Here is a 27,711-nt window from a genome sequence, read left to right as displayed (position 1 = left end):
GCGAGGAAGCCCTTCAGCGGGCCGTGGCTGGTAGCAGGTGGTGGCCTGCGTAATACCGCCCGGTTCTGCTGGAGGGCTGAAGGGGAGGTGGGCACCTTCCCTGACCGCCTGGCCTTCATCCGGGAGGTGGCCTTCGGGGAGCTGGGCCTCCGCATGGAGGACATCCTCTGTGTGCAGCGGAATGGACCTCACCAGTTCTTCGAGGTCACCCTGTCCACCGACGAGAGTTACTCCAAGGTCCTGGAGCGGAGCAAGGAGAGGGCCCAGTACCCTCTCCTGGGTCAGTATACCATCGAGCCGCTGTGGTGGCCCGACAAGCGAGTGATAACTGTACATTGTTTCAATCCTCATATCACCGCCGAGGCCGTCCGCCAGTTCCTGAACAAGTATGTGGACCTCCTTCCTGGCCACAAGGATATTCGGGATGAGCTGGGGATCTGGACTGGACGACGCCAGTTCCAGGCCCGCCTGCGCCCGGACGCTAATGGCGCGGGCGGTTTTAGTCATCCCCCAGCCTATTTTAATGTACAGGGCAATAAGGCTTACTTGTTTTATTCCGGACAGCCTCCCTTCTGCCGACAGTGTCACAGCTTCGGACACACTCTGGAGGGATGCGCCAACCTGCGCTGCCGTAACTGCCTGGAGCCGGGGCACATGGCCAGGGACTGCAAGGGCCCCCGTCGCTGCATCCACTGCAACGGTGAGGACCATCTGGCTCGTTCCTGCCCCCAACGGAAAACGTCATACGCCGACGCTCTGTTAGGCAGCAGAGCTGTCGGCAAGGAGAGTGGTGGGGGAGCGCAAGCCCCCACGTCAGGGCAGGAACAGCCGGCGGCGGGGGCAGGAGGAGATGCCCTGGCCGAGGTGGAGGAGGCCCCAGCGACAGCGACTGCAATGCAGGAGGGGTCTCCAGTCCTGGCTCCAGGTGTCAGCAGCAGGAGGAGAAAGAGCGGCGCATCCCCCCGGAGGAGGAAGAAGAGCAGAAGGGAGGCACAACCCGACGCATCCAGCCCTCCAGCTGCCACCTTGCCAGCAGGGGCGGCCGGGGACCAAGGCCGAGAGAGTCCCCCCTCCCCGACATTGGGGGCCCCCCATCTGGTGTGGGACTTGGGACAGTCCCCTGCGCCCCCCCAGGAGTACAGTAGTGTGCAGGACAAAGCAAATGAACAGGAGTACCTGGGGGGGCTGGAACTGGGGGGCCTTTTGGGTTTGACTGAGGAGGGGGGGCAGTAATGCGGTATTGTTTTTAATGGCTGGCTTTTATTATTTTAGTGTGTTGTTTGTAATTGTATTTTACCTTTTTAACATTTCATGGCCAATTTTAATATTGTCACCTTGAATGTCAGGGGTTTGAGGAACGTTTTAAAGCGCACATCTGTTTTTAATCAGCTGGCATCTTCTCCCTTCAGCATTTGTTTTCTGCAGGAAGTCCACCTCCGGGACCAGCGGGACGAGGCTCTCTTTTCACGACAATGGAAGAGGGGTAGATCCTACTGGAGCGTAGGTGGTGTCCACTCCTCAGGCGTCGGGATCCTTTTTGGCGACCGCGCCTTTGAAGAAGTAAGATCGTTTACCGTTCTTCAAGGAAGGGTTTTGGGGGTGGACGCCACATGGAGGGGACAGCGCCTCCGGGCCATATGTGTCTACGCTCCAGTGGAGGCCTCGTCCCGTATAACTCTCTTTGAAGAGTTGTCCCCGTTCTGTGTCACAGATCGACACTTGATTTTAGGAGGGGACTTTAACATCTCGTTGGAGGGTAGACAGGATGTCAGCTCTGGGCACTTTCGCCATTTTATTCGTTCCTTTAAACTTGTTGATGGTTTTAAGACATGCAACCCCAGCATGCCGGGCTTCACCTGGCATAATAGTCGCGGAGCCAGCAGTCGCATCGACTACATTTTAGCTTCACCCCCCGTTGTTTTTAAAAAGGTGTCCCTCTCCCCACAGTGGCCCACTGACCACTTGGCAGTGGAGGCCACTGTTTCCATAGACGCCCCTGAATGTGGGGGCGGCTATTGGAAAATGAACCTGCAGATCCTGGAGGAGAGCGATTTTAGACACCTTTTTTTAGATCACTTCTCCGAGTGGCAGAAGGACAAGCCTACCTTCCCCTCCGTGGCTGAATGGTGGGAGAGTGTGAAGGATAGGATCCGAACCTTCTCCATGCAGTACAGCAAGCAGCGCAGGATGGAGAAGAAATTCTCCATTCTGCAGCTGGAGAGAAGGTTGCGGGATGAATACGCCGCTCACAACAACGGGGGCGCCATCGATCACGAGCGACTGCTTGGCATAAAGGGTGAGCTGAGGCGCCTGCATGAACAGGCTGCCTCGGCCCTAATGCTCCGCGACAAAATGTGCCTGTTGGAAAACAATGAAAAGTGCAACGCCTTTTTTTTCCAGAGAGCCAGGGAAGCCCGGGAGGAGAAGAGCTTTGTCTCTCTCCGTGCCTCAAATAGCAACAAGGTAACTACAACATCAGACATGCTGGAGGTTGCAAAATTGTTTTATTGTGATCTTTTTAAGGTTAGGGACACGGACCCGGTTGCAGGGGAGCGGTTCCTAGACAACATCTCACCTTGTCTTCCCAGTGACATTCGTGACGGCTTAGAAGCCCCCATCACCTTGGCCGAGCTGACCGCAGTGCTTGGCAAGATGAACCGCCGCAAGGTACCGGGCCTTGATGGGCTCCCGGTGGAATTTTATTCCACCTTTTGGGATGTCCTCGGGCCGGAATTACTGCAGGTTGTAGAGGACGTTCAGCGCCGGGGTTTGCTCACTAGGAGCATGAGGTCAGGGGTTCTTTCTCTGTTGCACAAGAAGGGCGATCGTGCCGACCTTGGCAACTGGAGGCCCCTGACCATGCTTTGTGTAGACACAAAGCTCATCGCAAAGACCCTTACCGAACGCCTGAAGAAGGCCATGGCTCATCTGGTACACAGCGATCAGACGTGTGGAGTACCGGGTCGATCGGCGACGTGGAACCTCCATCTCATCCGCGACGCCATCGCCTGGGTGGAGGACAGGAACCTCCCTCTCCTGCTGGTCAGCTTGGACCAGGAGAAAGCCTTTGACCGGGTAGATCACCGCTTCCTGTTTCAAGTATTGGGTAAGTTTGGCTTTGGACCCAATTATCTGGGGTGGTTACACACTTTGTATAACGAAGTTGGAAGCCATGTTGTTATCAATGGCTTCCTGAGTGACTTGGTGCCCCAGCTGAGTGGAGTGAGGCAGGGATGTCCCCTCTCCCCCCTCCTCTACGCGCTCTATATAGAGCCACTGGCGTGCGCCATTCGCACCCACCCCGGGGTCGATGGCCTTCTTATCCCAGGAAGTCGGGGGAAAACTGTTAAACTGACCCAGTACGCAGACGACACCACCCTTTTCGTCTGCTCGGATCAGTCTCTCGGTCATGCCATGAGCCTTGTTCATGCATTCGGTAGGGCCTCCGGCGCGACGCTCAACCTCAGTAAGTCGGTGGCCAAGTATTTCGGCAGCTGGAAGGCGAGGGAGGACGTCGCAGGTGGTCTCACCCTCTGTGACGGACCTCTCAAAGTGTTGGGGGTCAACTTCCTTTCGGATGGTGCCGCCCGTTTGAACTGGGAGGGGCGGTTGGCGATCGCCAGGCGGAAGATCGGACTGTGGAAGTCCAGGTCCCTGTCCTTCCAAGGTAAGGTTTTAGCCTTAAAAGTGGATATTCTTCCCACCCTGCTCTACCTTGCACATGTGTACCCTTTGCCCCGCTTCATGCGCAGAGGCCTGACGAAGGACGTTTTCAACCTCGTCTGGGGGGGCAGGTACGAGTACGTGCGTAGGGAAGTGATGTATCTCGGAAAGGACAGTGGGGGGAGGGATGTTATTGACTTTCCTCTCAAGCTTGACTGCCTGTTCTTCTCGCAGCTCTGCGCGCGCCTGGCAGCTCCCCTCGAGCACCCCCATCAGCACTTTGTGCGTCTGTGGCTGGCTCTCCCCATGAGACGTCTGGTGGCGTCGTGGACCAACCTCGGCCCCAAGGCTGAGACCCTGCCGGCCCACTACAGCCACGCTGTCAAGTGGAGTAAGTCTTTTCCGGCAGGTGTCAAGACAGAGGCCTTGACCAAGCATAGAGCGCTTTACAGGGCTTTGCTTGGTCATAGGGATACTCGGGCCATGCTGGGCCTGGAGGAAGGCACATGGGCGAGAATCCAGCCTAAGGGTTTGGATCACAGGCTGCAGGACCTGAACTGGCAGTGCCTTCATGGTAAGCTGCCAGTCAGGGACGTCTTACATAGGCATAAGCTGACCAGACACCCCCGCTGCCCCAGGCCCGAGTGCAGTGAGGATGAGACCATCAGGCACGTGTTTTGGGACTGTGGGCATGCACAGAGAGTTTGGGGGTTGGTAGCGGGCCTGTGTGGACGTGTGGACCCGCAGCCCGGTCTGACCTACGACAAGGTGTTGAAGGGGTGGGACCCCAACCTCCATAACCCCTTCGGCCCCTGGATGTGGCTGCTGGTCAGCATTACCAAGCGGGAGCTGTGGAATGCCAGGACCGCGCTCATCCGCAGAGGGGTTCATCTGGAGGCACAAGGGGTATTCCGTAAAATCCGGGCCGACTTGGGTTTCAGGATGGAGACTGACGTCATCCAGCGGGGCTATCACGAGGCCAAGGAGAGGTGGAAGGGCCTCTTTTGGCTTTAGCCCCGTTTCGTTTAGGTGGTGACGCTCCATTCTACAGGGTTGACGTGACGCACTTTTCTGAAGCACACAGGAGGTACTTCGGGTTTTAGGTGAGTGTGCTTTGTTGTTTTTGTGCGTGTGTTTTAATTAAAATGTTTTTAACTAACAGCATGTGCATAATCAATTAAGCATGGTTTTGGTTGATCTTTTTTAGCACTTATTTATTAATATTAATAATCATTGTATTTATTAACATCTAACATTTTACTTGTTGTGCTGTATATTAAGTGATTGACCATGTTTTATTCCCGAGGTGCTGATTTTAAGTGTTTGGAAATATGTATGACCCTGTCTCAACCTGACCCTGGCGTAGAGGTTGGAGGTCGGCGGGTGTGTTCCTCTTTTAATGGTTTTAGTTTTTAATAGGTGGCATTTATGGTGACATTTTATTTTTGTAAATGGCCATTTAATTGTAGTTGTGTTTTAATTGTTATTGTAACGTATTGGTGGTTTTATAGTTGTGTGTCTTTTTGCAGTTCTGGAGAGGTTTTGTTTAATGTTGTTTTAATAATGCTCTGTTTTGTATAGCATATATAAGTAGCACTGTGTGTTGAGAATGTTTTAGCCTTTTATAAAGTATTTATGGATATATATTTTTACTAATTTGTGAACCTAAAAGGCTGTTTTATTATGTTTTGATTACAGTGCTAATTGATGCTAATTGATGTATATATGCTTTGTGTATTGGTATGATTTTAATTGTTGTACAGAACTGTTTAATAAAGTATTGGAAAAAAAAAAAATCTGTTCTTATCAGTTTAATATCTGATACGTCCCCCATGGAGGGGACCACATATTAAACGGATTTTTGGAACAGGGAGCCGGAAGTGGGGCTTGCCCCGTCCGCTCCACGCATCGACCCGGTATTGCAGTGCTTCCGGGAATGGTGCACCTCTACTGCCCCCTGTTGTCGAAAGGCAGAACTGACTGACTGACTGACTGACTGACTGAGTGAGTGAGTGAGTAAGTGAGTGAGTGAGTGAGTGACTAATAGACTGAGTGCTGTGAGGGGGGGGGCCCTGTCTGTGCGTGGCCCCCGTTTCCCGCCGTTTTTCTTTTTTTTTTTTTTTTTTTTTTAAAGGAAGGTGACACACTGTTTGTGCGGTGGACAGCTGCGCTGAGGTAAGGCATGATGTCATCTTTGCCTTTTGAATTTCCCCTCATGTTTGTTAAAATGATTGCTGTCTTTTGAGAGGACAGGAGGACAGGGAGGAGTCGGGGCCCCGAGGACGGCGGCTGCGACGCCCCTGGGCATTCTACTCCGAGCGGGGACGTCACGCAGGCCCGGCTAACGGCGACGGGCTTGGCGGCGGCCCCATATCGACTCGGGTCTCTCTTCATCCCGTATAAATCTTTCGCCTTTTACTAAAGATTTCCGTGGAGAGGGATAGCGATGAGTTCATGGTATTTTTGGAGGCTCTGCCCAAGCAGAGCTGCACTGCTGCTGTCAAAGGAAGACTGGGCCCGGCTTAGCGGCTGGCGTTAGGTGCCCGGTGGCGCGGCTGTGGTCTCCCTGGATCACGCGTGGACTCGCCGGGCGACACCTGCCAGAGGGGCTGGTGAGGGCTGAGCCGCGCCAGCTCCGTCGGCATCCCGCATGCCGGCGCCCGGCGGGGCGCAATTTGTGGGTATCGCTTCTCGGCCTTTTGGCTAAGATCAAGTGTAGTATCTGTTCTTATCAGTTTAATATCTGATACGTCCCCCATGGAGGGGACCACATATTAAACGGATTTTTGGAACAGGGAGCCGGAAGTGGGGCTTGCCCCGTCCGCTCCACGCATCGACCCGGTATTGCAGTGCTTCCGGGAATGGTGCACCTCTACTGCCCCCTGTTGTCGAAAGGCAGAACTGACTGACTGACTGACTGACTGACTGACTGACTGACTGACTGACTGACTGACTGACTGAGTGAGTGAGTGACTAATAGACTGAGTGCTGTGAGGGGGGGGGCCCTGTCTGTGCGTGGCCCCCGTTTCCCGCCGTTTTTCTTTTTTTTTTTTTTTTTTTTTTAAAGGAAGGTGACACACTGTTTGTGCGGTGGACAGCTGCGCTGAGGTAAGGCATGATGTCATCTTTGCCTTTTGAATTTCCCCTCATGTTTGTTAAAATGATTGCTGTCTTTTGAGAGGACAGGAGGACAGGGAGGAGTCGGGGCCCCGAGGACGGCGGCTGCGACGCCCCTGGGCATTCTACTCCGAGCGGGGGCGTCACGCAGGCCCGGCTAACGGCGACGGGCTTGGCGGCGGCCCCATATCGACTCGGGTCTCTCTTCATCCCGTATAAATCTTTCGCCTTTTACTAAAGATTTCCGTGGAGAGGGATAGCGATGAGTTCATGGTATTTTTGGAGGCTCTGTCCAAGCAGAGCTGCACTGCTGCTGTCAAAGGAAGACTGGGCCCGGCTTAGCGGCTGGCGTTAGGTGCCCGGTGGCGCGGCTGTGGTCTCCCTGGATCACGCGTGGACTCGCCGGGCGACACCTGCCAGAGGGGCTGGTGAGGGCTGAGCCGCGCCAGCTCCGTCGGCATCCCGCATGCCGGCGCCCGGCGGGGCGCAATTTGTGGGTATCGTTTCTCGGCCTTTTGGCTAAGATCAAGTTTTTAAAAACTTTTGGCGTTTTTCTTAGCCGTTTTACCCGTCGTGTTTTTTAGTTTAGCGGATACCAAGGGGATCCTAATGCGTGTCCAGCAGGTGGCCTGACCGCCGCTGCCACGGGGTGAACCTTGGTATCCTGTTTTAGTGTTTTTCAGCCCTTGTTTGTTTTTATTCACTTTTATTATTTTATTTTTTAGTCTAGTTTTTAGCTCAGCCCGTCTTGGACTACGGCGGAAGGACCTCTGGAACACTGCGCCTTGCTCCACTCCGAGTGGGACGGCTGATGCCGGAGCACCCCAGCTGGAGGATGGCAGCTACGGCTCCCAGGACGGCAGTGACGGCCCCAGCGGCGGCTCCAGTGGCCGGGACGACCCCCTCCTCCGGACCGGGTCCGATGGTAGGTGGCGGTCTGCTTAACACGGCCCGGTTCCGTTGGAGGAACCTGGATGGAGAGGCCCAGTTTCACGACAGGGTCTTCTTCATCCGGGAGGTGGTGTTTGGTGTGCTGGGCTTTAAGCTGGAGGACCTGATCTGCGTCCAGAGGAACCATCCCCAGAGGTTTCTGGATGTTACCTTGGCCTCTGAGGAGGCATACCGGAGGGTGCTGGAGCAGAGCAAGTCCGACCACCCGCTCTTGAATATGTACTCGGTTGAGCCCTTGTGGTTTACGGACAAGCGGGTGGTAACGGTGCATGTGTTCAATCCTTACGTGTCGGCGGAGGCCGTCTGCCATTTTCTCACTAAACACGTTGAGGTTTTACCAGGACACAGAGACGTCCGGGACGAGCTGGGTGTGTGGAATGGGCGCCGCCAGTTTCAGGTGCGACTGCGGCCGGATGGAAAGGGGGGATATCTTCATCCCCCAGCCTACTTTTCCATCGGGCCCAACAGGGGGTACCTGTTCTACACTGGACAGCCTACCTTCTGCCGGTCGTGCCAGGGCCATGGACACAAGGCGGAGGACTGCCCGGACCTTAAGTGCCGTAACTGCCTTGAGCCCGGGCACATGGCTAAGGACTGTAAGGGCCCCCAACGTTGCCGCCACTGTAGCAGCGAGGAGCACCTGGCCCGTGTCTGCCCCCAGCGCTCCTATGCGGGCGTTCTGGCGGGTGGTGGGCAGGTGAGGCGGGTGCCGGACCGGGAGCTGCTCCCTGCCCCAAAGCCAGGGGGGCCTCAGGAGAGGTCAGTGGGGGCCCAGGAAGAAGTGGCCAGGTCCCCAGTGAAGACCCCGTTGGGGGCTGAGGGGCCCCGGGCTCAGGCTGGGCAGTCCCCGCAGGCCCGGGCCGGGGTCACCAAAAGGAAGAAGAAGGGTGACCCCAAGGACAAAACTAAGAAGACGAGGAAGGAAGCAGAGGAGGCAACAGGTACCCCCAAGGAGGCGGCGCCCCCAGCTGAGGCCCCTGTACAGGTCGTATCGCCCCCCGCCCCCAAAACAGAAGATATAAGTTGGAATTTGTCAATGTTGTCCCCAGCCCTTCCCCAGGAGGACATTACCTTTTCGGGCCTGGAGGTTTCACCAAACGACCAGGCCTACCTGGAGGACTCCATGCTGGGGAAAATTCTGGGCATGAGCGGGGAGGGGGAACAGGGGTCTTAATAGCTGGTTTTAGGGTTTATAGTTTTTAAAATTTTTATGGTTTTAATTTCTTATTGTTTTATTCTTTTTTTAATCCCCCCATGGCTGATTTTAAAATTTTTACTGTTAACGTCAGAGGGTTGAGGAACCCAGTCAAAAGGGCCGCGGTCTTTGATGAACTGACATCCTCCCCTTTCAATCTCTGTTTCTTGCAGGAAGTCCACCTCAGGGACCAGCGGGACGTGGCTCTTTTCTCACAAGCGTGGAAGAGGGGTAAGTCCTGCTGGAGCGTTGGTGGTGTCCATTCTTCAGGCGTCGGCATCCTTTTTGGTGACCGGGCCTTTGAGAATGTGAGTACCTTCACTGTAGTGCAGGGAAGGGTTTTGGGAGTGGACGCCACCTGGAGAGGTCAGCACATCCGGGCGATGTGCGTTTACGCTCCAGTGGAGGCCTCGTCCCGCATTGCGCTTTTTGAGGAGCTGGCCCAGTTTTGTGTCACTAATAGACACATAATTTTAGGAGGGGACTTCAATACTTTTTTAGAAGGGAAAGGGGATGTCAGCACTAAACATTTTAGGAATTTGATCCGCAGCCTCAACCTCTCTGATGGTTTTAAAACGTGCAACCCCACAGATCCGGGCCATACCTGGCACAACAGTCGTGGGGCCAGCAGCCGTATTGATTATATTTTAGCTTCGCCCTCTGTTGTTTTTAGGAAGGTTTTGAGGTCTCCACGGTGGTACTCGGACCATACATCGGTCGAGGCCACAGTTTCCATTGACGCCCCTACCTTCGGGAGGGGCTATTGGAAGCTGAACGTGGAGATCTTAGAAGAGAGAGACTTTAGGTCTCTCTTCCTGGATCATTTTACTGCGTGGCGGGGCTGTAAGGCAGCCTACGTCTCCACGGCCGCATGGTGGGAGAGCGTAAAAGAGAGGGTTAGAGCTCTAGCTATCCACTATTGCGGCCAGCGTAAAGCTAAAAGGCTTTACGAAATCCAACGGCTAGAGACCAGGCTGCAGAGGGAGTATGCCCGCCACAACAACGGAGGGGCTTTTAACTTTGAGGAGGTGCAGGCAGCCAAAGCTAAGCTGAGGGGCCTGCACGAGCAATCGGCTGCGGCCTCCTTGTTTTGGGCCAGGGCTTTGGAAAGGGAGGAGAATGAGAAATGTACAGCCTTCTTCTTTAATAAGGTGAAACTGGCCCGTGAGGAAAAGTGTTTCACTGCCCTCCGGGACCAAGGAGGCAACCTGGTCTCCGATTCGGCCCGGATGCTGGAGGTTGCTAAATGTTTTTACGGTGACCTTTTTAAGAAAAGGGAGACCGAACCTGAGCTAGGGGAGCAGTTTTTATCTAAACTCAAACCTAGTCTTCCCAGTGAGGCAAGGGACAGCTTAGATGCCCCCTTCACTCTAGCCGAGCTGACTGAGGTGCTAGGCAAAATGAACCGGCGCAAAGTTCCTGGTCTCGATGGACTCCCCGTGGAATTCTATTCCACGTTTTGGGAAGTCCTCGGGCCGGAGCTGCTAGAAGTGGCTGAGGACGTGCAGCGTCAGGGCATGCTCACCAAGAGCATGCGGTCAGGGGTCTTGTCTTTGTTGTACAAGAAGGGCGATCGTGCCGAACTTGGCAACTGGAGACCCCTGACAATGCTTTGCGTAGATGCAAAGATCATAGCAAAGACCCTAACTGAGCGCCTAAAAAAGGCCATGACCCACCTGGTCCATAGTGACCAGACTTGCGGGGTCCCGGGTCGATCTGCGACTTGGAATTTACATTTAATTCGGGACGCGATCGCCTGGGCTGAGGACAGGAATGTCCCTCTGGCACTCGTTAGCTTGGACCAGGAGAAGGCGTTTGACCGAGTGGACCACTGCTTCCTGTTTGGGGTATTGAGCAGGCTAGGTTTTGGGCCTAAGTTCTTGGGATGGGTTCATGCGCTTTATACTGAGGTTGGTAGCCATGTGTCGATTAATGGTTCCCTCAGTGATTGGGTTCCCCAGTCAAGTGGAGTGAGGCAGGGTTGCCCTCTCTCCCCCCTCCTCTACGCTCTATATATAGAGCCGTTGGCGAGCGCCATCCGTGCCCATCCAGGTATCAACGGCCTGATCCTGCCAGGGAGTGGGGGCCTGACGGTAAAGCTGGCCCAGTACGCAGACGATACCACTCTGTTTGTGTGCTCGGACCATGCGCTCGGTCACGCCCTGGGCTTGGTGCAGGCGTTCGGGAAGGCCTCCGGGGCTGCACTTAACCTTAGCAAGTCGGTGGTCAAGTACTTTGGCAGCTGGAAGGCGAGAGAGGACGTCCCGGGGGGGCTCACTCTCTGCGGCGGCCCTCTCAAGGTGTTGGGGGTTAACTTTCTTTCGAAAGGTGCTGCCCGGGTAAACTGGGAAGAGCGTTTGACGATCGCCAGGCGGAAGATGGGGATGTGGAAGGCCAGGTCCCTGTCCTTCCTGGGTAAGGTTCTCGCCTTGAAGGTTGATATCCTTCCCACCCTCCTCTACCTCACCCATGTGTTCCCCATGCCCCGCTTCATGCGGAGAGGCTTAACTAAGGATGTGTTTAACCTTGTTTGGGGCGGCAGGTATGAGTATGTGAGGAGGGAAGTGATGTACCTTGGAAAGGACAGTGGGGGGAGGGATGTTCCTGACTTCCCTCTCAAGCTTGACTGCCTGTTCTTCTCCCAGATCTGTGCACGTCTGGTGGCTCCCCTAGAACACCCCCACCAGTATTTTGTTCACTTGTGGCTGGCCCTGCCCATGAGACGTCTGTTGACGTCGTGGTCCAACGCCGGGCCCAAGGCGGAGACGCTGCCGACCCACTATCACCATGCTATTAAGTGGAGTAAGTCTCTTCCGGCAGGTCTCCCCCCAGGGACCCTCACCAGGCACCGAGCCCTGTATCGGGCTGTGCTGGTGAAGAGGGGAACCCGTGCTGTGCTGGGCCTGGAGAAGGACACCTGGACCAGGATCCAGCCCAAGGGGTTGGATAACCGGCTGCAGGACCTGAACTGGCAGTGTGTGCATGGTAAGCTGCCGGTCAGGGATGTACTGTACAGGCACAAGCTGACCAGACACTCAGGCTGCCCACGTCCCGAGTGCTCAGAGGAGGAGACCCTCAGGCACGCCTTTTGGGACTGTGGGTATGCCAGGGAGGTCTGGAGATCAGTGCAAGGCCTGTGCAGGAAACTAGACCCGCAGTTTGTGTTGTCCTACGATAAGGTGATGATGGGGTGGCCCCAAGGTCCTCAGACTCCCTTCCCGCCCCGGATGTGGCTGCTGATCAGCATGACCAAACGTGAACTTTGGAATGCAAGGTCGGCACTCATCCATAAAGGGGCAGATTTGAGGGCCTGGGGATTATATCGAAAGATTGTGGCGGACTTGGATTTCAGGATGGAGCGGGACATCATCCAGTGGGGCTATCACGAGGCCAAGGAAAGGTGGAAGGGCCTTCTGCGGCCATAGCCCCACTAACATCTTGGTGAGTACGAGCTCCATCCAGGAAGGTCGGTGTGGCACGTGAGTTGTGAACGCACGCACCTTATACTGTGCCTTTCTTGGTGGTGCGTTAATGTTTTTTTTTTCAGTGTCACACCATAAAGTTCACAAGGATCGGAAACCCTTTGCAATGGGATTTTAAGCCTGGGGGTGATTTTGAAAATAACCACTGACACTCAATGGTTTTTGATTAATATTTGCTTATTTATTGAATGTCTGGTGTGGTTTATGTATTTTATATTTAAATTTTAAACTCTGATATGGGCTGAATTTTAACGGTGTGTTAATGTCTTGTTTGAAATCCTTTTAAGGAGATTATAATTGTAATATTTTATTGATTGAAATAAAAATTGTAATTGAATTTGAAATAGCCGGAATGATGAGTGAAGGTTGGCCGAGTTGATGAAGCGACGGGTATCCAACTCTGACTGGTTACAAGAAAAAAAAAAAAAAAAAAAATCTGTTCTTATCAGTTTATCAGTCTAGTTTTTAGCTCAGCCCGTCTTGGACTACGGCGGAAGGACCTCTGGAACACTGCGCCTTGCTCCACTCCGAGTGGGACGGCTGATGCCGGAGCACCCCAGCTGGAGGATGGCAGCTACGGCTCCCAGGACGGCAGTGACGGCCCCAGCGGCGGCTCCAGTGGCCGGGACGACCCCCTCCTCCGGACCGGGTCCGATGGTAGGTGGCGGTCTGCTTAACACGGCCCGGTTCCGTTGGAGGAACCTGGATGGAGAGGCCCAGTTTCACGACAGGGTCTTCTTCATCCGGGAGGTGGTGTTTGGTGTGCTGGGCTTTAAGCTGGAGGACCTGATCTGCGTCCAGAGGAACCATCCCCAGAGGTTTCTGGATGTTACCTTGGCCTCTGAGGAGGCATACCGGAGGGTGCTGGAGCAGAGCAAGTCCGACCACCCGCTCTTGAATATGTACTCGGTTGAGCCCTTGTGGTTTACGGACAAGCGGGTGGTAACGGTGCATGTGTTCAATCCTTACGTGTCGGCGGAGGCCGTCTGCCATTTCCTCACTAAACACGTTGAGGTTTTACCAGGACACAGAGACGTCCGGGACGAGCTGGGTGTGTGGAATGGGCGCCGCCAGTTTCAGGTGCGACTGCGGCCGGATGGAAAGGGGGGATATCTTCATCCCCCAGCCTACTTTTCCATCGGGCCCAACAGGGGGTACCTGTTCTACACTGGACAGCCTACCTTCTGCCGGTCGTGCCAGGGCCATGGACACAAGGCGGAGGACTGCCCGGACCTTAAGTGCCGTAACTGCCTTGAGCCCGGGCACATGGCTAAGGACTGTAAGGGCCCCCAACGTTGCCGCCACTGTAGCAGCGAGGAGCACCTGGCCCGTGTCTGCCCCCAGCGCTCCTATGCGGGCGTTCTGGCGGGTGGTGGGCAGGTGAGGCGGGTGCCGGACCGGGAGCTGCTCCCTGCCCCAAAGCCAGGGGGGCCTCAGGAGAGGTCAGTGGGGGCCCAGGAAGAAGTGGCCAGGTCCCCAGTGAAGACCCCGTTGGGGGCTGAGGGGCCCCGGGCTCAGGCTGGGCAGTCCCCGCAGGCCCGGGCCGGGGTCACCAAAAGGAAGAAGAAGGGTGACCCCAAGGACAAAACTAAGAAGACGAGGAAGGAAGCAGAGGAGGCAACAGGTACCCCCAAGGAGGCGGCGCCCCCAGCTGAGGCCCCTGTACAGGTCGTATCGCCCCCCGCCCCCAAAACAGAAGATATAAGTTGGAATTTGTCAATGTTGTCCCCAGCCCTTCCCCAGGAGGACATTACCTTTTCGGGCCTGGAGGTTTCACCAAACGACCAGGCCTACCTGGAGGACTCCATGCTGGGGAAAATTCTGGGCATGAGCGGGGAGGGGGAACAGGGGTCTTAATAGCTGGTTTTAGGGTTTATAGTTTTTAAAATTTTTATGGTTTTAATTTCTTATTGTTTTATTCTTTTTTTAATCCCCCCATGGCTGATTTTAAAATTTTTACTGTTAACGTCAGAGGGTTGAGGAACCCAGTCAAAAGGGCCGCGGTCTTGGATGAACTGACATCCTCCCCTTTCAATCTCTGTTTCTTGCAGGAAGTCCACCTCAGGGACCAGCGGGACGTGGCTCTTTTCTCACAAGCGTGGAAGAGGGGTAAGTCCTGCTGGAGCGTTGGTGGTGTCCATTCTTCAGGCGTCGGCATCCTTTTTGGTGACCGGGCCTTTGAGAATGTGAGTACCTTCACTGTAGTGCAGGGAAGGGTTTTGGGAGTGGACGCCACCTGGAGAGGTCAGCACATCCGGGCGATGTGCGTTTACGCTCCAGTGGAGGCCTCGTCCCGCATTGCGCTTTTTGAGGAGCTGGCCCAGTTTTGTGTCACTAATAGACACATAATTTTAGGAGGGGACTTCAATACTTTTTTAGAAGGGAAAGGGGATGTCAGCACTAAACATTTTAGGAATTTGATCCGCAGCCTCAACCTCTCTGATGGTTTTAAAACGTGCAACCCCACAGATCCGGGCCATACCTGGCACAACAGTCGTGGGGCCAGCAGCCGTATTGATTATATTTTAGCTTCGCCCTCTGTTGTTTTTAGGAAGGTTTTGAGGTCTCCACGGTGGTACTCGGACCATACATCGGTCGAGGCCACAGTTTCCATTGACGCCCCTACCTTCGGGAGGGGCTATTGGAAGCTGAACGTGGAGATCTTAGAAGAGAGAGACTTTAGGTCTCTCTTCCTGGATCATTTTACTGCGTGGCGGGGCTGTAAGGCAGCCTACGTCTCCACGGCCGCATGGTGGGAGAGCGTAAAAGAGAGGGTTAGAGCTCTAGCTATCCACTATTGCGGCCAGCGTAAAGCTAAAAGGCTTTACGAAATCCAACGGCTAGAGACCAGGCTGCAGAGGGAGTATGCCCGCCACAACAACGGAGGGGCTTTTAACTTTGAGGAGGTGCAGGCAGCCAAAGCTAAGCTGAGGGGCCTGCACGAGCAATCGGCTGCGGCCTCCTTGTTTTGGGCCAGGGCTTTGGAAAGGGAGGAGAATGAGAAATGTACAGCCTTCTTCTTTAATAAGGTGAAACTGGCCCGTGAGGAAAAGTGTTTCACTGCCCTCCGGGACCAAGGAGGCAACCTGGTCTCCGATTCGGCCCGGATGCTGGAGGTTGCTAAATGTTTTTACGGTGACCTTTTTAAGAAAAGGGAGACCGAACCTGAGCTAGGGGAGCAGTTTTTATCTAAACTCAAACCTAGTCTTCCCAGTGAGGCAAGGGACAGCTTAGATGCCCCCTTCACTCTAGCCGAGCTGACTGAGGTGCTAGGCAAAATGAACCGGCGCAAAGTTCCTGGTCTCGATGGACTCCCCGTGGAATTCTATTCCACGTTTTGGGAAGTCCTCGGGCCGGAGCTGCTAGAAGTGGCTGAGGACGTGCAGCGTCAGGGCATGCTCACCAAGAGCATGCGGTCAGGGGTCTTGTCTTTGTTGTACAAGAAGGGCGATCGTGCCGAACTTGGCAACTGGAGACCCCTGACAATGCTTTGCGTAGATGCAAAGATCATAGCAAAGACCCTAACTGAGCGCCTAAAAAAGGCCATGACCCACCTGGTCCATAGTGACCAGACTTGCGGGGTCCCGGGTCGATCTGCGACTTGGAATTTACATTTAATTCGGGACGCGATCGCCTGGGCTGAGGACAGGAATGTCCCTCTGGCACTCGTTAGCTTGGACCAGGAGAAGGCGTTTGACCGAGTGGACCACTGCTTCCTGTTTGGGGTATTGAGCAGGCTAGGTTTTGGGCCTAAGTTCTTGGGATGGGTTCATGCGCTTTATACTGAGGTTGGTAGCCATGTGTCGATTAATGGTTCCCTCAGTGATTGGGTTCCCCAGTCAAGTGGAGTGAGGCAGGGTTGCCCTCTCTCCCCCCTCCTCTACGCTCTATATATAGAGCCACTGGCGAGCGCCATCCGTGCCCATCCAGGTATCAACGGCCTGATCCTGCCAGGGAGTGGGCCTGACGGTAAAGCTGGCCCAGTACGCAGACGATACCACTCTGTTTGTGTGCTCGGACCATGCGCTCGGTCACGCCCTGGGCTTGGTGCAGGCGTTCGGGAAGGCCTCCGGGGCTGCACTTAACCTTAGCAAGTCGGTGGTCAAGTACTTTGGCAGCTGGAAGGCGAGAGAGGACGTCCCGGGGGGGCTCACTCTCTGCGGCGGCCCTCTCAAGGTGTTGGGGGTTAACTTTCTTTCGAAAGGTGCTGCCCGGGTAAACTGGGAAGAGCGTTTGACGATCGCCAGGCGGAAGATGGGGATGTGGAAGGCCAGGTCCCTGTCCTTCCTGGGTAAGGTTCTCGCCTTGAAGGTTGATATCCTTCCCACCCTCCTCTACCTCGCCCATGTGTTCCCCATGCCCCGCTTCATGCGGAGAGGCTTAACTAAGGATGTGTTTAACCTTGTTTGGGGCGGCAGGTATGAGTATGTGAGGAGGGAAGTGATGTACCTTGGAAAGGACAGTGGGGGGAGGGATGTTCCTGACTTCCCTCTCAAGCTTGACTGCCTGTTCTTCTCCCAGATCTGTGCACGTCTGGTGGCTCCCCTAGAACACCCCCACCAGTATTTTGTTCACTTGTGGCTGGCCCTGCCCATGAGACGTCTGTTGACGTCGTGGTCCAACGCCGGGCCCAAGGCGGAGACGCTGCCGACCCACTATCACCATGCTATTAAGTGGAGTAAGTCTCTTCCGGCAGGTCTCCCCCCAGGGACCCTCACCAGGCACCGAGCCCTGTATCGGGCTGTGCTGGTGAAGAGGGGAACCCGTGCTGTGCTGGGCCTGGAGAAGGACACCTGGACCAGGATCCAGCCCAAGGGGTTGGATAACCGGCTGCAGGACCTGAACTGGCAGTGTGTGCATGGTAAGCTGCCGGTCAGGGATGTACTGTACAGGCACAAGCTGACCAGACACTCAGGCTGCCCACGTCCCGAGTGCTCAGAGGAGGAGACCCTCAGGCACGCCTTTTGGGACTGTGGGTATGCCAGGGAGGTCTGGAGATCAGTGCAAGGCCTGTGCAGGAAACTAGACCCGCAGTTTGTGTTGTCCTACGATAAGGTGATGATGGGGTGGCCCCAAGGTCCTCAGGCTCCCTTCCCGCCCCGGATGTGGCTGCTGATCAGCATGACCAAACGTGAACTTTGGAATGCAAGGTCGGCACTCATCCATAAAGGGGCAGATTTGAGGGCCTGGGGATTATATCGAAAGATTGTGGCGGACTTGGATTTCAGGATGGAGCGGGACATCATCCAGTGGGGCTACCACGAGGCCAAGGAAAGGTGGAAGGGCCTTCTGCGGCCATAGCCCCACTAACATCTTGGTGAGTACGAGCTCCATCCAGGAAGGTCGGTGTGGCACGTGAGTTGTGAACGCACGCACCTTATACTGTGCCTTTCTTGGTGGTGCGTTAATGTTTTTTTTCAGTGTCACACCATAAAGTTCACAAGGATCGGAAACCCTTTGCAATGGGATTTTAAGCCTGGGGGTGATTTTGAAAATAACCACTGACACTCAATGGTTTTTGATTAATATTTGCTTATTTATTGAATGTCTGGTGTGGTTTATGTATTTTATATTTAAATTTTAAACTCTGATATGGGCTGAATTTTAACGGTGTGTTAATGTCTTGTTTGAAATCCTTTTAAGGAGATTATAATTGTAATATTTTATTGATTGAAATAAAAATTGTAATTGAATTTGAAATAGCCGGAATGATGAGTTAAGGTTGGCCGAGTTGATGAAGCGACGGGTATCCAACTCTGACTGGTACGAAAAAAAAAAAAAAAAAAAATCTGTTCTTATCAGTTTAATATCTGATACGTCCCCCATGGAGGGGACCACATATTAAACGGATTTTTGGAACAGGGAGCCGGAAGTGGGGCTTGCCCCGTCCGCTCCACGCATCGACCCGGTATTGCAGTGCTTCCGGGAATGGTGCACCTCTACTGCCCCCTGTTGTCGAAAGGCAGAACTGACTGACTGACTGACTGACTGACTGACTGACTGACTGAGTGCTGTGAGGGGGGGGGCCCTGTCTGTGCGTGGCCCCCGTTTCCCGCCGTTTTTCTTTTTTTTTTTTTTTTTTTTTTTTTTTTTAAAGGAAGGTGACACACTGTTTGTGCGGTGGACAGCTGCGCTGAGGTAAGGCATGATGTCATCTTTGCCTTTTGAATTTCCCCTCATGTTTGTTAAAATGATTGCTGTCTTTTGAGAGGACAGGAGGACAGGGAGGAGTCGGGGCCCCGAGGACGGCGGCTGCGACGCCCCTGGGCATTCTACTCCGAGCGGGGGCGTCACGCAGGCCCGGCTAACGGCGACGGGCTTGGCGGCGGCCCCATATCGACTCGGGTCTCTCTTCATCCCGTATAAATCTTTCGCCTTTTACTAAAGATTTCCGTGGAGAGGGATAGCGATGAGTTCATGGTATTTTTGGAGGCTCTGCCCAAGCAGAGCTGCACTGCTGCTGTCAAAGGAAGACTGGGCCCGGCTTAGCGGCTGGCGTTAGGTGCCCGGTGGCGCGGCTGTGGTCTCCCTGGATCACGCGTGGACTCGCCGGGCGACACCTGCCAGAGGGGCTGGTGAGGGCTGAGCCGCGCCAGCTCCGTCGGCATCCCGCATGCCGGCGCCCGGCGGGGCGCAATTTGTGGGTATCGCTTCTCGGCCTTTTGGCTAAGATCAAGTGGATTTTACGCTCTTTTTACTGCTTTTAAAGGATTGCGTCGGGTTTTTTAGAGGAAGGCACGGTGACCCTAATGCGTGACCAGTAGGTGGCTTGACCGCCGCTGCCACGGGGCGACCCGTGCCTTCCTTTTAGCCTTTTATCCCTGCTTTTATTTTTGTTTTTATTAGGCTGGGGATCCCGCAGTGGCTGGTGGCCTGTCCGCCGCCCTGTTGGGTGAACTGGTGTTTTTATTTTTTAGGTGTTTTTATAGTTTAGTGATCCTCGGCTCATCCCGGATTGGCGGACGGCGACAGGACCACGGCGGACGTCGGGACCACGGCGGCAGGAGGACTCTGCTCCAGGAACGACGTCGGTGGACCATCCCGGATGGCGACGGCCGGCGGTGCAGCGAGGAAGCCCTTCAGCGGGCCGTGGCTGGTAGCAGGTGGTGGCCTGCGTAATACCGCCCGGTTCTGCTGGAGGGCCGAAGGGGAGGTAGGCACCTTCCCCGACCGCCTGGCCTTCATCCGGGAGGTGGCCTTCGGGGAGCTGGGCCTCCGCATGGAGGACATTCTTTGTGTACAGCGGAATGGCCCCTTCCAGTTCTTCGAGGTCACCCTGTCCACCGACGAGGGTTACAGCAAGGTCCTGGAGCGGAGCAAGGAGAGGGCCCAGCACCCTCTCCTGGGACGATACACCATCGAGCCGCTGTGGTGGCCCGACAAGCGGGTAATAACTGTCCATTGTTTTAACCCGCATGTGACCGCCGAAGCCGTCCGCCAGTTCCTGAACAAGTATGTGGACCTTCTTCCTGGCCACAAGGAGATTCGGGATGAGCTGGGGATCTGGACTGGTCGACGCCAGTTCCAGGCCCGCCTGCGCCCGGACGCTAATGGCGCGGGCGGTTTTAGTCATCCCCCAGCCTATTTTAATCTACAGGGCAATAAGGCTTACTTGTTTTATTCCGGACAGCCTCCCTTCTGCCGACAGTGTCACAGCTTCGGACACACTCTGGAGGGATGCGCCAACTTACGCTGCCGCAACTGCCTGGAGTCGGGGCACATGGCCAGGGACTGCAAGGGCCCCCGTCGCTGCATCTACTGCAACGGCGAGGACCATCTGGCTCGTTCCTGCCCTAAGAAGAAAACGACGTATGCTGACGCTCTGTCGGGTAATGGAGCTGTCGGCAAGGAGAGTGGTGGGGGAGTGCAAGCCCCCACATTAGGGCAGGAACAGCCGGCGACGGGGGCAGGAGGAGAAGCCCTGGCCGAGGTGGAGGAGGCCCCAGCGACAGCGATGCAGGAGGGGTCTCCAGTCCTGGCTCCAGGTGTTAGCAGCAGGAGGAGAAAGAGCGGCGCATCCCCCCGGAGGAGGAAGAAGAGCAGAAGGGAGGCACAACCCGACGCTTCCAGCCCTCCGGCTGCCACCTTGCCAGCAGTGGCGGCCGGGGACCAAGGCCGAGAGAGTCCCCCCTCCCCGACGTTGGGGGCCCCCCAGCCGGTGTGGGACCTGGGACAGTCCCCTGCGCCCCCCCAGGAGTACAGTATTGTGCAGGACAAAGCAAATGAACAGGAGTACCTGGGGGGGCTGGAACTGGGGGGCCTTTTGGGTTTGACTGAGGAGGGGGGGCAGTAATGCGGTATTGTTTTTAATGGCTGGCTTTTATTATTTTATTGTGTTGTTTTTAATTGTATTTTACCTTTTTAACATTTCATGGCCAATTTTAATATTGTCACCTTGAATGTCAGGGGTTTGAGGAACGTTTTAAAGCGCACATCTGTTTTTAATCAGCTGGCATCTTCTCCCTTCAGCATTTGTTTTCTGCAGGAAGTCCACCTCCGGGACCAGCGGGACGAGGCTCTCTTTTCACGACAATGGAAGAGGGGTAGATCCTACTGGAGCGTAGGTGGTGTCCACTCCTCAGGCGTCGGGATCCTTTTTGGCGACCGCGCCTTTGAAGAAGTAAGATCGTTTACCGTTCTTCAAGGTAGGGTTTTGGGAGTGGACGCCACATGGAGGGGACAGCGCCTCCGGGCCATATGTGTCTACGCTCCAGTGGAGGCCTCATCCCGTATAACTCTCTTTGAAGAGTTGTCCCCGTTCTGTGTCACAGATCGACACTTGATTTTAGGAGGGGACTTTAACATCTCGTTGGAGGGTAGACAGGATGTCAGCTCTGGGCACTTTCGCCATTTTATTCGTTCCTTTAAACTTGTTGATGGTTTTAAGACATGCAACCCCAGCATGCCGGGCTTCACCTGGCATAATAGTCGCGGAGCCAGCAGTCGCATCGACTACATTTTAGCTTCACCCCCCGTTGTTTTTAAAAAGGTGTCCCTCTCCCCACAGTGGCCCACTGACCACTTGGCAGTGGAGGCCACTGTTTCCATAGACGCCCCTGAATGTGGGGGCGGCTATTGGAAAATGAACCTGCAGATCCTGGAGGAGAGCGATTTTAGACACCTTTTTTTAGATCACTTCTCCGAGTGGCAGAAGGACAAGCCTACCTTCCCCTCCGTGGCTGAATGGTGGGAGAGTGTGAAGGATAGGATCCGAACCTTCTCCATGCAGTACAGCAAGCAGCGCAGGATGGAGAAGAAATTCTCCATTCTGCAGCTGGAGAGAAGGTTGCGGGATGAATACGCCGCTCACAACAACGGGGGCGCCATCGACCACGAGCGACTGCTTGGCATAAAGGGTGAGCTGAGGCGCCTGCATGAACAGGCTGCCTCGGCCCTAATGCTCCGCGACAAAATGTGCCTGTGGGAAAACAATGAAAAGTGCAACGCCTTTTTTTTCCAGAGAGCCAGGGAAGCCCGGGAGGAGAAGAGCTTTGTCTCTCTCCGTGCCTCAAACGGCGACACGGCAACGACAACATCAGACATGCTGGAGGTTGCTAAACTGTTCTATTTTAATCTTTTTAAGGTTAGGGACACGGACCCGGTTGCAGGGGAGCGGTTCCTAGATAATATCTCACCTTGTCTTCCCAGTGACATTCGGGACGGCTTAGAAGCCCCCATCACCTTGGCCGAGCTGACCGCAGTGCTTGGCAGGATGAACCGCCGCAAGGTACCGGGCCTTGACGGACTCCCGGTGGAATTTTATTCCACCTTTTGGGATGTCCTCGGGCCGGAATTACTGCAGGTTGTAGAGGATGTTCAGCGCCGGGGTTTGCTCACTAGGAGCATGAGGTCAGGGGTTCTTTCCCTGTTGCACAAGAAGGGTGATCGTGCCGACCTTGGCAACTGGAGGCCCCTGACCATGCTTTGTGTAGACACAAAGCTCATCGCAAAGACCCTTACCGAACGCCTGAAGAAGGCCATGGCTCATCTGGTTCACAGCGATCAGACGTGTGGAGTACCGGGTCGATCGGCGACGTGGAACCTCCATCTCATCCGCGACGCCATCGCCTGGGTGGAGGACAGGAACCTCCCTCTCCTGCTGGTCAGCTTGGACCAGGAGAAAGCCTTTGACCGGGTAGATCACCGCTTCCTGTTTCAAGTATTGGGTAAGTTTGGCTTTGGACCCAATTATCTGGGGTGGTTACACACTTTGTATAATGAAGTTGGAAGCCATGTTGTTATCAATGGCTTCCTGAGTGACTTGGTGCCCCAGGTGAGTGGAGTGAGGCAGGGATGTCCCCTCTCCCCCCTCCTCTACGCGCTCTATATAGAGCCGCTGGCGTGCGCCATTCGCGCCCACCCCGGGGTCGATGGCCTTCTTATCCCAGGAAGTCGGGGGAAAACTGTTAAACTGACCCAGTATGCAGACGACACCACCCTTTTCGTCTGCTCGGATCAGTCTCTCGGTCATGCCATGAGCCTTGTTCATGCGTTCGGTAGGGCCTCCGGCGCGACGCTCAACCTCAGTAAGTCGGTGGCCAAGTATTTCGGCAGCTGGAAGGCGAGGGAGGACGTCGCAGGTGGTCTCACCCTCTGTGACGGACCTCTCAAAGTGTTGGGGGTCAACTTCCTTTCGGATGGTGCCGCCCGTTTGAACTGGGAGGAGCGGTTGGCGATCGCCAGGCGGAAGATCGGACTGTGGAAGTCCAGGTCCCTGTCCTTCCAAGGTAAGGTTTTAGCCTTAAAAGTGGATATTCTTCCCACCCTGCTCTACCTTGCACATGTGTACCCTTTGCCCCGCTTCATGCGCAGAGGCCTGACGAAGGACGTTTTCAACCTCGTCTGGGGGGGCAGGTACGAGTACGTGCGTAGGGAAGTGATGTATCTCGGAAAGGACAGTGGGGGGAGGGATGTTATTGACTTTCCTCTCAAGCTTGACTGCCTGTTCTTCTCGCAGCTCTGCACGCGCCTGGCAGCTCCCCTCGAGCACCCCCATCAGCACTTTGTGCGTCTGTGGCTGGCTCTCCCCATGAGACGTCTGGTGGCGTCGTGGACCAACCTCGGCCCCAAGGCTGAGACCCTGCCGGCCCACTACAGCCACGCTGTCAAGTGGAGTAAGTCTTTTCCGGCAGGTGTCAAGACAGAGGCCTTGACCAAGCATAGAGCGCTTTATAGGGCTTTGCTTGGTCATAGGGATACTCGGGCCATGCTGGGCCTGGAGGAAGGCACATGGGCGAGAATCCAGCCTAAGGGTTTGGATCATAGGCTGCAGGACCTGAACTGGCAGTGCCTTCATGGTAAGCTGCCAGTCAGGGACGTCTTACATAGGCATAAGCTGACCAGACACCCCCGCTGCCCCAGGCCCGAGTGCAGCGAGGATGAGACCATCAGGCACGTGTTTTGGGACTGTGGGCATGCACAGAGAGTTTGGGGGTTGGTAGCGGGCCTGTGTGGACGTGTGGACCCGCAGCCCGGTCTGACCTACGACAAGGTGTTGAAGGGGTGGGACCCCAAGCTCCATAACCCCTTCGGCCCCTGGATGTGGCTGCTGGTCAGCATTACCAAGCGAGAGCTGTGGAATGCTAGGACCGCGCTCATCCGCAGAGGGGTTCATCTGGAGGCACAAGGGGTATTCCGTAAAATCCGGGCCGACTTGGGTTTCAGGATGGAGACTGACGTCATCCAGCGGGGCTATCACGAGGCCAAGGAGAGGTGGAAGGGCCTCTTTTGGCTTTAGCCCCGTTTCGTTTAGGTGGTGACGCTCCATTCTACAGGGTTTGATGTGACACACCTTTCTGAAGCACACTGGAGATACTTCGGGTTTTAGGTGAGTGTGCTTTGTTTTTTTTTTGCGTGTGTTGTATTCAAAATGGTTTTATCTAACAGCATGTGCATAATTAATTGAGCACGGTTTTTGGTTGATCATTTTTAGCACCTATTTATTCATATTAACAATAACTGTATTTATTAACATTTTACTCTGGTTTGTTGTGCTGCTTTTTAAATGATTGACCTTGTTTTTATTCCCGAGGTGCTGATTTTACGTGTGTGGAAATGTATGACCCTGTCCCAACCTGACCCTGGTGTAGAGGTTGGAGGTCGCCGGGTGTGTTCCTCCTTTAATGGTTTTAGGTTTTAATAGCTGGCATTTAAGGTGGCATTTTATTTGTGTAAATGGCCATTTAATTGTAATTGTGTTTTAATTGATATTGTAATGACATTTTTTGGTGGTTTTATAGTTTTGTGTTTTATTGCAGTTCTGGAGATGTTTTGTTTAATATTGTTTTAATAATGGTTTGTTTTGTATAGCATATATAAGTAGCACTGTGTTGAGAATGTTTTAGCCTTTTATAAAGTATTTATGGATCTGTATTTGTGAACCAAAAAGGCTGTTTTATTATGTCTTGATGACAGTGCAAATTGATGTTTATATGCTTTGTATATTTGTGTGATTTTAATTGTTGTGCAGAACTGTATAATAAAGTATTGGGAAAAAAAAAAAAAAAATCTGTTCTTATCAGTTTAATATCTGATACGTCCCCCATGGAGGGGACCACATATTAAACGGATTTTTGGAACAGGGAGCCGGAAGTGGGGCTTGCCCCGTCCGCTCCACGCATCGACCCGGTATTGCAGTGCTTCCGGGAATGGTGCACCTCTACTGCCCCCTGTTGTCGAAAGGCAGAACTGACTGACTGACTGACTGACTGACTGACTGACTGACTGACTGACTGACTGAGTGAGTGACTAATAGACTGAGTGCTGTGAGGGGGGGGGCCCTGTCTGTGCGTGGCCCCCGTTTCCCGCCGTTTTTCTTTTTTTTTTTTTTTTTTTTTTTTTTTTTTTAAAGGAAGGTGACACACTGTTTGTGCGGTGGACAGCTGCGCTGAGGTAAGGCATGATGTCATCTTTGCCTTTTGAATTTCCCCTCATGTTTGTTAAAATGATTGCTGTCTTTTGAGAGGACAGGAGGACAGGGAGGAGTCGGGGCCCCGAGGACGGCGGCTGCGACGCCCCTGGGCATTCTACTCCGAGCGGGGGCGTCACGCAGGCCCGGCTAACGGCGACGGGCTTGGCGGCGGCCCCATATCGACTCGGGTCTCTCTTCATCCCGTATAAATCTTTCGCCTTTTACTAAAGATTTCCGTGGAGAGGGATAGCGATGAGTTCATGGTATTTTTGGAGGCTCTGCCCAAGCAGAGCTGCACTGCTGCTGTCAAAGGAAGACTGGGCCCGGCTTAGCGGCTGGCGTTAGGTGCCCGGTGGCGCGGCTGTGGTCTCCCTGGATCACGCGTGGACTCGCCGGGCGACACCTGCCAGAGGGGCTGGTGAGGGCTGAGCCGCGCCAGCTCCGTCGGCATCCCGCATGCCGGCGCCCGGCGGGGCGCAATTTGTGGGTATCGCTTCTCGGCCTTTTGGCTAAGGTCAAGTGTAGTATCTGTTCTTATCAGTTTAATATCTGATACGTCCCCCATGGAGGGGACCACATATTAAACGGATTTTTGGAACAGGGAGCCGGAAGTGGGGCTTGCCCCGTCCGCTCCACGCATCGACCCGGTATTGCAGTGCTTCCGGGAATGGTGCACCTCTACTGCCCCCTGTTGTCGAAAGGCAGAACTGACTGACTGACTGACTGACTGACTGACTGACTGACTGACTGACTGACTGACTGACTGACTGACTGAGTGAGTGAGTGAGTGACTAATAGACTGAGTGCTGTGAGGGGGGGGGCCCTGTCTGTGCGTGGCCCCCGTTTCCCGCCGTTTTTTTTTTTTTTTAAAGGAAGGTGACACACTGTTTGTGCGGTGGACAGCTGCGCTGAGGTAAGGCATGATGTCATCTTTGCCTTTTGAATTTCCCCTCATGTTTGTTAAAATGATTGCTGTCTTTTGAGAGGACAGGAGGACAGGGAGGAGTCGGGGCCCCGAGGACGGCGGCTGCGACGCCCCTGGGCATTCTACTCCGAGCGGGGGCGTCACGCAGGCCCGGCTAACGGCGACGGGCTTGGCGGCGGCCCCATATCGACTCGGGTCTCTCTTCATCCCGTATAAATCTTTCGCCTTTTACTAAAGATTTCCGTGGAGAGGGATAGCGATGAGTTCATGGTATTTTTGGAGGCTCTGCCCAAGCAGAGCTGCACTGCTGCTGTCAAAGGAAGACTGGGCCCGGCTTAGCGGCTGGCGTTAGGTGCCCGGTGGCGCGGCTGTGGTCTCCCTGGATCACGCGTGGACTCGCCGGGCGACACCTGCCAGAGGGGCTGGTGAGGGCTGAGCCGCGCCAGCTCCGTCGGCATCCCGCATGCCGGCGCCCGGCGGGGCGCAATTTGTGGGTATCGCTTCTCGGCCTTTTGGCTAAGATCAAGTGTAGTATCTGTTCTTATCAGTTTAATATCTGATACGTCCCCCATGGAGGGGACCACATATTAAACGGATTTTTGGAACAGGGAGCCGGAAGTGGGGCTTGCCCCGTCCGCTCCACGCATCGACCCGGTATTGCAGTGCTTCCGGGAATGGTGCACCTCTACTGCCCCCTGTTGTCGAAAGGCAGAACTGACTGACTGACTGACTGACTGACTGAGTGAGTGAGTGAGTGAGTGAGTGAGTGAGTGAGTGACTAATAGACTGAGTGCTGTGAGGGGGGGGGCCCTGTCTGTGCGTGGCCCCCGTTTCCCGCCGTTTTTCTTTTTTTTTTTTTTTTTTTTTTTTTTTTTTTTAAAGGAAGGTGACACACTGTTTGTGCGGTGGACAGCTGCGCTGAGGTAAGGCATGATGTCATCTTTGCCTTTTGAATTTCCCCTCATGTTTGTTAAAATGATTGCTGTCTTTTGAGAGGACAGGAGGACAGGGAGGAGTCGGGGCCCCGAGGACGGCGGCTGCGACGCCCCTGGGCATTCTACTCCGAGCGGGGGCGTCACGCAGGCCCGGCTAACGGCGACGGGCTTGGCGGCGGCCCCATATCGACTCGGGTCTCTCTTCATCCCGTATAAATCTTTCGCCTTTTACTAAAGATTTCCGTGGAGAGGGATAGCGATGAGTTCATGGTATTTTTGGAGGCTCTGCCCAAGCAGAGCTGCACTGCTGCTGTCAAAGGAAGACTGGGCCCGGCTTAGCGGCTGGCGTTAGGTGCCCGGTGGCGCGGCTGTGGTCTCCCTGGATCACGCGTGGACTCGCCGGGCGACACCTGCCAGAGGGGCTGGTGAGGGCTGAGCCGCGCCAGCTCCGTCGGCATCCCGCATGCCGGCGCCCGGCGGGGCGCAATTTGTGGGTATCGCTTCTCGGCCTTTTGGCTAAGATCAAGTGGATT

The 27,711-nt window shown here is 54.7% G+C and overlaps 11 non-coding genes and 1 pseudogene across 11 annotated transcripts; all 12 read left to right on the top strand.

Annotated features, from left to right (window-relative positions):
- The first annotated feature begins 5,424 nt into the window (after nucleotides 1-5,424).
- On the top strand, nucleotides 5,425-5,613 carry LOC140579887 (U2 spliceosomal RNA). Its single transcript, XR_011983730.1, has one exon. It is a non-coding gene; the product is annotated as a U2 spliceosomal RNA (small nuclear RNA).
- Nucleotides 5,614-6,037: 424 nt separating this feature from the next.
- Nucleotides 6,038-6,151, top strand: LOC140580010 (U5 spliceosomal RNA). Its single transcript, XR_011983791.1, has one exon. It is a non-coding gene; the product is annotated as a U5 spliceosomal RNA (small nuclear RNA).
- A 195-nt stretch (nucleotides 6,152-6,346) lies between these two features.
- LOC140579831 (U2 spliceosomal RNA) lies at nucleotides 6,347-6,538 on the top strand. Its single transcript, XR_011983680.1, has one exon. It is a non-coding gene; the product is annotated as a U2 spliceosomal RNA (small nuclear RNA).
- Nucleotides 6,539-6,970: 432 nt separating this feature from the next.
- On the top strand, nucleotides 6,971-7,084 carry LOC140579996 (U5 spliceosomal RNA). Its single transcript, XR_011983778.1, has one exon. It is a non-coding gene; the product is annotated as a U5 spliceosomal RNA (small nuclear RNA).
- An 11,076-nt stretch (nucleotides 7,085-18,160) lies between these two features.
- On the top strand, nucleotides 18,161-18,350 carry LOC140579964 (U2 spliceosomal RNA). The gene has a single exon (XR_011983755.1). It is a non-coding gene; the product is annotated as a U2 spliceosomal RNA (small nuclear RNA).
- Nucleotides 18,351-18,745: 395 nt separating this feature from the next.
- On the top strand, nucleotides 18,746-18,859 carry LOC140580009 (U5 spliceosomal RNA). The gene has a single exon (XR_011983790.1). It is a non-coding gene; the product is annotated as a U5 spliceosomal RNA (small nuclear RNA).
- Nucleotides 18,860-24,848: 5,989 nt separating this feature from the next.
- On the top strand, nucleotides 24,849-25,069 carry LOC140579947 (U2 spliceosomal RNA; annotated as a pseudogene).
- Nucleotides 25,070-25,498: 429 nt separating this feature from the next.
- Nucleotides 25,499-25,612, top strand: LOC140580008 (U5 spliceosomal RNA). The gene has a single exon (XR_011983789.1). It is a non-coding gene; the product is annotated as a U5 spliceosomal RNA (small nuclear RNA).
- A 195-nt stretch (nucleotides 25,613-25,807) lies between these two features.
- On the top strand, nucleotides 25,808-25,999 carry LOC140579877 (U2 spliceosomal RNA). The gene has a single exon (XR_011983722.1). It is a non-coding gene; the product is annotated as a U2 spliceosomal RNA (small nuclear RNA).
- Nucleotides 26,000-26,430: 431 nt separating this feature from the next.
- Nucleotides 26,431-26,544, top strand: LOC140580006 (U5 spliceosomal RNA). Its single transcript, XR_011983787.1, has one exon. It is a non-coding gene; the product is annotated as a U5 spliceosomal RNA (small nuclear RNA).
- A 195-nt stretch (nucleotides 26,545-26,739) lies between these two features.
- LOC140579819 (U2 spliceosomal RNA) lies at nucleotides 26,740-26,931 on the top strand. The gene has a single exon (XR_011983669.1). It is a non-coding gene; the product is annotated as a U2 spliceosomal RNA (small nuclear RNA).
- Nucleotides 26,932-27,365: 434 nt separating this feature from the next.
- LOC140580005 (U5 spliceosomal RNA) lies at nucleotides 27,366-27,479 on the top strand. The gene has a single exon (XR_011983786.1). It is a non-coding gene; the product is annotated as a U5 spliceosomal RNA (small nuclear RNA).
- The last annotated feature ends 232 nt before the right edge of the window (nucleotides 27,480-27,711 follow it).

The sequence above is a fragment of the Paramormyrops kingsleyae genome, chromosome 18 (genome assembly GCF_048594095.1).
Source record: "Paramormyrops kingsleyae isolate MSU_618 chromosome 18, PKINGS_0.4, whole genome shotgun sequence".
NCBI classification, from domain to species: Eukaryota; Metazoa; Chordata; class Actinopteri; order Osteoglossiformes; family Mormyridae; genus Paramormyrops; species Paramormyrops kingsleyae.
This window is presented reverse-complemented; position numbering and strand designations above follow the sequence as displayed.